Below are 8,737 nucleotides of genomic sequence, written 5' to 3'. Positions count from 1 at the left end.
ATGTCTTTCTCAAAGAGAAGCTACCTAAGCATCTGGAATTTGTTTTTCAGGTCAAGTCGAAGAAAGGAAATATATATGTACAAAGGCACAGAAGTAGGGAGAACATAGCCATTTGGAATTAAAGTCATCTCTGAGTCTAGATTATAGGATTTGAGAAGAAAAGCACCGAGAATTAAGTAAAAGCTGGATTTTCCAAGGGCACATATTCCCAATATAATGTACAAAGTAAATAGAACTCAAGCAGTAGAGATATTGATATTTGGGACAATAATAATTAAATGAGGTAAACCATTCAAAGAAACATGAATCAAGTCTCTTGTTCTCAGAACAGCTTGTTATTATTACCCCATTGTACAGATGAGGAAAATGGAGGCACAAGTAAGTAAAGAAATGATGTTTTGAATTAAACTGGGAACTCTAATTGCAAATTCATACTATATAAAAAGCTACAACAACCATTATGGCAAAAAAGAAAATGACTCCAGGAACTTCGCTGGTGGTTCAGTGTCTAAGACTCCATGCTCCCAATGCAGGGGGCCCAGGTTCAATCCTTGCTCAAAGAAATAGATCCCATATGCTGTAAATATTAATAAGACCTGGCATAGTCAAATAAATAAGTATTTTTTTAAAAAAGAAAGAAAATGACTCCAATGTATTAGCCACCACTCACAATTCTCAAACCAATAATTCACACCCAGAGTTTTCTACACTTTAAAGAGAATAGTCCCAAGTGTGACTTAGAGTCCTTTGTCTACTCTACTGTAATCACCTTATTCTGTTTGAGGTAGGATGAAATGATACTGCCTTCTTTCTCCAATGGGCTCTGTATAGTGGCACGGATTTACAAATGGCTTGATTTTCAGGCAAGGGTGAAAGCAAAATCATCAGCGATCTTGAGTGAAAAGAGCAGTCAACTAAAGGAGACGATGAAAAAATGTTCTCAAATCACTGTCCAGTTGGCTGATCTCCAGCTCAGAATGAAGTGTTCATTTTCCCAAAGAACAGAGATTGCTCACACCCAATTACTTACACCTTGTAGGTAATCTCTCTCTCTCTTTTTTAGGCATGAAATCAATCACTGAACGAACCCTTTGTAAGTCAGGGGCATAAACTGTCCAACCTTGTGGCTGTTTGTGATTATAGCTGGCAAAATGAAAGATTATTCAGCAGATATGAGTAGTTAAAAGGAGAGAGCAAAAGAAAGAAGCAAGTTAATCTCATTTAGGACTTCCAAAATGAGGAAACAGACTCATGAGGAAGTTCATGGATCTCAATGGGGATGCCCAGGGCTCTGTTCTATTTGACCCTCAAAGCGCAACCTTCATCTGGAACAGGTGCTGATAAATGGAGGGGGAAAATCACACAGCCTAGTATTTCTTCAGTCTAACGCTCTTGCAACTGAGCTATTCCGGCTGCCTTAGCCTAGTACTTCTATGCTAGAGAGGAAATGAAATTTCCATTGGTTGAGTTTCCTCTCTGACTCAGTTACCACTGTTTTCCCAGTTAGTGTACAGTACTTCTGAGATTATCTCCTGGAGAAGAAAAGGCATTTCCTTTCTCAGAACAGAATCTGCTAAATATTAGAATAATGACATTTGTAGCCTCCCTACTGAGCAGAAATTATAGGATCCTAGGATATTTAAACTTGAAGGATTCTCTTGGCTCTTCTATTGAACCTAAGACTTCATAGACCCAAAGAATCTTACAAAGAGCTTCCTAAACATTTTGACAAGTATACTTCCAGAATAAACATGAAAAAGCTATATACCCCAAGGGCTAATGATGACCCTTGCATGCTTTCATATGTCCATTAACTGAGAAGGTATTTTGCATTTTTTTAACTATTGAAAATTTACCAAAATAAAGATTATAAAAAATATCAAATATCAAAATATTTCAGTTAAAATTTCATTATGAATAAACAAAGTTTTGAACTCAACCATACTCATTCACTTAAATGTTATCTTTGGCTCCTCTGCTCTTAAAGGCAAGGTTTGAGTACTAAAGAGATGATTAAAGAAAAGTTGGGAGAAAGTCATGACCAGCATATTAGACAGCATATTAAAAAGCAGAGACATTACTTTGTCAACAAAGGTCCATTTGTCAAAGCTATGGTTTTTCTAGTAGTCATGTATGGATATGAGAGTTGGACTATAAAGAAAGCTGAGCACCAAAGAATTGATGCTTTTGAACTGTGGTGTTGGACAAAACTCTTGAGAGTTCCTTGGACCGCAAGGAGATCCAACCAGTCCATCCTAAAGGAAATCAGTCCTGAATATTCATTGGAAGGACTGATGCTGAAGCTGAAACTCCAATACTTTGGCCATCTGATGTGAAGAACTGACTCATTTGAAAAGACCCTGATGTTGGGAAAGATTGAAGGCAGGAGGAGAAGGGGATGACAGAGGATGAGAAGGTTGGATGGCATAATTGACTCGATGGACATGAGTATGAGTAAACTCTGGGAGCTGGTGATGGACAGGGAGGCCTGGTGTGCTGCAGTCCATGGGGTCGCAAAGAGTCGAACACGACTCAGTGACTGAACTGAACTGGACTGAAACAGATGATATGACTAAAGTACTTAACTATCTGGCCCTTTACCAAAGGGGGGAAAAATGTCTATCCCTGGTCTAGAGTATCAAGGAACTGAAAGTGAGTGAGAAGAATGTCTTGTTCCGCTAAAACTGCAGCCTAATAGAAGTTGAATATTTCTAAAAGATGTTTGCAACAACCCAGTTTAGTTTATATGGACCTATGGGGGAACAAATAGAACCACTCATTTCTGGTGAAAATGATTGAAGCAAACTGAAAACTGGCCTGAATATATTTACTCAGTTTGGCACATGACACTTAAGTCACATTAAATTCACCAGTGAGCTGCCAAATCTCTACTAATGATTGTGCTGAATGATATGAAATCACAGTTATTGTAGGTCAAAAATAATTAAATATTGGCAATTTCCTATGGTTCAGATGACTTCATAAGATGCTTTACAAAGAAAGGAGTCTGTTTTAATATCCATCCTTGTCAGCTTTCTTCTGTCAGGCTTTGCATCTGATTTTGCTTTATTTTCCAACATTTTACATAATGTATGCATAGCACATTTGTTGACAATCTAGTAATTAAAGAATAAGTTAAAGTTCTTCCTAAACAATCAACAATAGGAAGAGTGTTATGAAGAAAGGATTGATACTTAAAATGAGACGTTAATTCTAAGGCATTCCTTAGGACTTGGTGTGTTGCCCAGAGTGATGCAGGAAAACTGGCATGAGGAATTTCAATGTTTGCCTTGGATACTGCAATAACTAGTACATTTACCATCAGAGCACTGGAGTCAAGTTTCTTTTGTCTCTTTACAGTGACAGAACAAAAATTATAAAGAGAATCCAAGATATATGTTGCACATACACATATACGGCCAGCCCCAGGCAACCTTGTGTTCCACATTTATGGATTCAGCCCACCTGGCTACATCTCCCTCTGTTCTGCCTTTACATTGTCTTCTCCTCTTCCCTCTAGCTCTTTCTTATAAGGACACCCATGATGGTCTTTAGGGTTTCCCAGACAATCCAAGCTAAGTGTCATTTCTCAAGATCCTTAATCATATCTTTTGCCACATAAGGATATAATTAATATTCACAGACTCCAGGGATTAGGAAATGAATGTATTGGGGGGATCTTTTTTTTTCAGTCTATCACAGTACATCGACATCATATTGAAGCATATTTTAAAGAATTGCTTTTTAGTTTGGGAAAGATAAATGGAAATGAGACTGAAATACTCTTTCCCAGGTGAGTTGAATTTGTGGAATTATGGTTACAGAGGGTTGTCTATACTAGAGCCATTTTATATGAGAAACCTGAGCATCCAAAGTTTTTGGTACCCTTCGGGGTCCTGGAACCCCAGCCCCTGCAGATAACCAAAGAACAACTGTGTAAGAATGCTGTTTGCATGGATTCCGGTCAATACCTTTTCCCATGTTGAGCCATTTTTTTTAGAATTTTATAAAATAATTACTGTTATAAAATGTGGTCAAAACAACAAGTCTTCAGGTACAGTGGGTAAATATTTTCTCACTGTTTTGCAATTGTTTATTAATATTATTTATTTACTCTTTCACTACAGACCCTATGAAAGCTGGTGATGTGTCAAACTTATCGATCATGAATCTTGCAAAACCTAAGATCATTTCTAGATCATAAATACGCATTCACTAAATGGCAGTAGAGAGAGAAGTGAAATATCAAGTAATTCAAATAACAAGAGCAATCTTAACATTTTAACCATAGTCTCAGCTTTAGCCAAGTAAATCAGAGTTGTATGTCATGTATAAAGTGAAAGAGAAGTCACTCAGTTGTGTCCGACTCTTTGTGACCCCATGGACTGTAGCCTACCAGTCTTCTCCATCTATGGGATTTTCCAGACAAGAATACTGGAGTGGAAAAAAAAAAAAGAATACTGGAGTGGATTGCCATTTCCTTCTCCAATGTCATGTATAGCCATAATGAAAAGAAATGATTCAACAAAAATGCGATGTGGGATTAAGGAAGAAAATGGATGAAAGATAAGTTTATCCTATAGAAATATATTTATCCTAAAAATATAAATCAATCAATAATTCATAAAGACTAGCAGGTGATTTTGCATTCACATAAAATAAGAATTGAAACTTACCTTAGATAGCTTCAATTTTGTTTTTAATATAACTGTTTTTGTTCCCTGTAATTGTTAGAAATAGCACAAACTTGACATCTTAAAAAGAAAAATGTATTCCTTCACAGATTCAGAATCTAGCATCCTGAAATCACGGGTTTAGACAAGGCTCACTCCCTCCAGAAGCACTAGGGGAAAATACATTCCCTGCTCATCTTAGCTTCTGGTGGCTGTCAGCATTCTTGGCTTGTGGCTGCTCTCTACTCTTCGTTGCAGTGTGTAGATTTCTCTTTGCTCTGGCTTCTCTTATTGTAGAGCACGAGCTCCAGGTGCATAGGTTTCAGTAGTTGCGAAACACAGGGTCTAGAGTATACCTCTTTCTCATAAGGACACTTGTGATGGTATTTAAGGTTTATGAGATAATTCTAGGTAAGTGCCTTCTCTCAAGATCCTCAATTTGATCATATCTTTTGACACATGAGATATTATTGACAGATTCCAGGCTTTAAGAAGTGAATGTGTCTTGGGGTGAACACTTTTTTTCAGCCTGCCACAGTTACAATGACATCAAATAGATGTATATTTTAAAGAATTGCTTTTACATTTTCTGAAAATAAATAAAAGTGAAACCAAAATATCTTTTACCTTGGATCCAATTAAGATTATTTTAGTATGGGATAGGTCATGGTCTTCTCCAAAAGCATTACTTTCTTGGTAAGCTAACTTTACATTACTATAAGTAGATATTTATGGTACTTGTGAATAAACAATAGTCTTCATAGAAACACATTACTAAAGCCAGGTCTTCAAAAATGAAGAAGAAAAACTAAATGAATTATCAAAGAAATTGCTGTTATCCACTTTTCAGTGGGTTCATTTTTTTTACCCACAAGAAATATTCCTCAGTAAAGACCTTTCATTTGATTAAAAACAGACTCTAATAAATGTGGGTTAGGATCACAATGATAACCTATATTCAAGAACATGAATAAAAAGTGCTCTTGAAAAGAAAGGCTCACATGTGTTCACATTTGATACTGGGAAATAATCGTATGCTGTTGGGGAGTGATTACTACCAGCTGTAAGCAAGTACACCACACAATATCTCATCCGTACAACCGCTTGGAAAATGGCTTTTCTGCTCTCTCTCTCCTTCTCCCAAGAGTTTCATAAAACATGACCAAACCTTTCCTCTCTTATTGAACACTGACCTTTTTCAAATCCCTATTTATGAAAAGAGAAGGACTTTGAATCTTGAAGAACACCAAGAAGAAACATGAAATTTGCATGTTCTTCCCAAGAATAAGATGGGCAAGACCATGTCACTTTATCCTTTCTTCCTATACTGTTATGACACATTTTCTATTGTTTCCAGTGGCACCAGCAAATTTTTAATCTGAACAGCCGAGAAAAATCACTAAAAGACAAGAAAACAGTTCTGAGAAAAAGGAGTTTGGATCTCACTAATGCATCATTTATCTATAGACTCTTATTTTTGGAAATAATTTGAAATGTCATCCTGACTATCTTTGAATTTCAGGTTGGCTAATGCTGAATGACACCTTCACCATAAATCACTTTCAGAAAGTCTTCTACCTCGACCCGTCTTACTTTACATGAACTCATCAGGGTTCTGGAGAGAGATTTCTAGAGCATTAGGAAAGAATAGCGGGAAGAGGGTGGAGAAAATTTGAGAATTTCTTGATTAACAAAAACATGTCTGAGTTGTGGTTTTTCTGTTTTAAATTTTAATATCCCAATAAGATTTTTGTTTTAAGAAAATGTTCCCAATTTAAACAAGTGAAAAAAAAAAAGACAAATGGATATCATTGCCTTAATCTTTTTAACAATAAAGTTAAGAGAAAGAAGATAGGAGATACTATGGGCATTATGGCATAGGAGATACTATGACATTAGAAATTTTTTTTTTAAACCTGCTACAGCTAAATGTATTAATCAAGGGAATAGAATTTGGCCAAAACACTTATTATGTCCTAAAGTATGGCTAGCAATGCTGAGTAATTGTGGAACACTTTGTCTTCAGAAAGAAGGCAGAGCTACATATAATCAGTTAATCAACCAAGTAGAAGATGTTCTCTATGACTAGATATCACTTCTCTCTACCACTCGGGTACAGACTGATGCCCACATGAGTTAAAGGTCCCTTTGCAACATATATCTTAGCACTCAGCATGCTGCATTTTAGGGACTTCCCTGGTGGTCCAGTGGTTAAGATTTTACATTCTAATGCAGGGGGTGCAGGTTCAGTCCCTTGTTGGGGAGCTAAGATCCCATGTGCCTCACGGCCAAAACACCATAATGTACACAACAGCAGCAATGTTGTAACAAATTCAGTAATAATTTTAAAAATTCTATATTTTAATTGGCTGCCCTCCCCCACTATATCCCTACCTCAATAATAAACTCTGTGACAAGCTGTGTTAGCCTATCTTATTAAAATCATTAGATTTTAGTAATTTTAGTGACTAGAGCAAAATATATAATTTATCTTAAGTAATAAAAATTTGTTGAATGAGAAAGGGAAGAAAAGTTATGCTATGAAGAGAGAAAAATAGACTCATACAATCAAAAGCATGGAGTTTTGGTCGAGGCTGAGATCTGAAGACGTATAATTCATCCCCTGTTCATCATGATCTACCCAGCCTCATGTCAACTATCAGTGTGCGCATGCATACTCTGCCGCTTCAGTTGTGTTCGACTCTTTGCGATCCCACGGACTGTAACCCACCAGGCTCCTCTGTCCATGGTATTCTCCAGGAAAGAATACTAGAGTGGGTTGCTATTTCCTTAATCTAATAATAAAAGAATAACTGTTCTGGGCCAGATGTATTACATATATTACCTCTGTAGCAACAATACCTTTAGAGAGGTTAAGTATTACTATCCTTACTTTAGAAATAAAAGAATTATACTCAGATATACTCCTGCCCTTAAGCAGTCATTTTCAATTTTAAGCTCTTTCATGTACAGATCTTAAGCTGATGTTCTTACATTACACCACCCTGCCCTGTGTTTGCTCCACCTTAGCAATGAAAAAGTTGATGAAAGCTGCTTTCATCTTATCTGTACATGGAAAACTGTACAGTACCACACTCACACTACATGATGATAAAATATGGCAAAGGATTACAGATCAAATGGTAGAAGTGCAAGTGATCAGAGAGTAAATGACAGGGAGATTGCCCAAGATTGTGAAAGGAGAGATGGCAGAACAAACGATGAGGAGCAGAACTCTAAGCCTGGTCTCTTGCTGAGTCTTAGATAAGACGACTTAATCTCAGCGAGGGATTTGGTGTACCCTAAACATTGGACCTCCAAGCAAAGTCAAAAATGTAATGCCCAAAAGTGCAGAGGGAACCCAGGTGATTTCTGACTCCAAGTCACCACAAAGACTACTGTGAAGAGCCCACAAGTGATGATGCATGTGGGCAGGAAAGGAGGGTCCTTCTGGAATATTGTGCTATGTATCAGACCATATGAGGTTTTGCACAATCCTTCAGGAAAAGATGAGGAGGAATCTCTAATAAAGACAAAGACTAAATTTCAAGGCATATCAACAAAATGAGAGCTCAGAGTAAGGTGTAGTTAGATAAGTCTTTTCTTGTTTTTTTAACATGGAATGTTTCATGAATGTGTGTGTCATCTTTGTTCAGGGTCCATACTAATCTTTGTGTTTTCCAGCTTTAGTATATGTGCAGCTGAAGCAAACATTTGATATGTCTTTAAACAACATACCAAGTAATTTTTCACATTCCTGAGACTTGGAAAAATTCATACCTGGTATATTTTGATGAGGCCATTTATCATTTTGATCATATTGTCCCTAAGCTTTTCCTATTTGGAAAAAAAACAAAAACAAAAACTTTAGTTCCTTAGTTTCTTCCCATGGGAAAAATAAAGACCTATTAAACATATTCATTTCCACTATTAAGATATTGTTTTGTCCAGTGGCTACCAGGCCTGACTAGCAATCACTATTACCTACAGTGAATAATTTTTAAGTGTATAGTCCTGTGTTCTATCCTTAGGAATCCCAATTCATTGTTTTTTTTTCAAACCCC

At 36.7% G+C, this 8,737-nt stretch overlaps 1 pseudogene; it reads right to left on the bottom strand.

Annotated features, from left to right (window-relative positions):
- Positions 1-8,284: 8,284 nt before the first annotated feature.
- On the bottom strand, positions 8,285-8,385 carry LOC136145294 (U6 spliceosomal RNA; annotated as a pseudogene).
- Between the last annotated feature and the right edge of the window lie 352 nt (positions 8,386-8,737).

Source organism: Muntiacus reevesi, chromosome 12 (assembly GCF_963930625.1).
Source record: "Muntiacus reevesi chromosome 12, mMunRee1.1, whole genome shotgun sequence".
In the NCBI taxonomy this organism is placed as follows: domain Eukaryota; kingdom Metazoa; phylum Chordata; class Mammalia; order Artiodactyla; family Cervidae; genus Muntiacus; species Muntiacus reevesi.
Note: the sequence above shows the minus strand (reverse complement) of the source record. Positions and strands in the feature narration are given on the sequence as shown.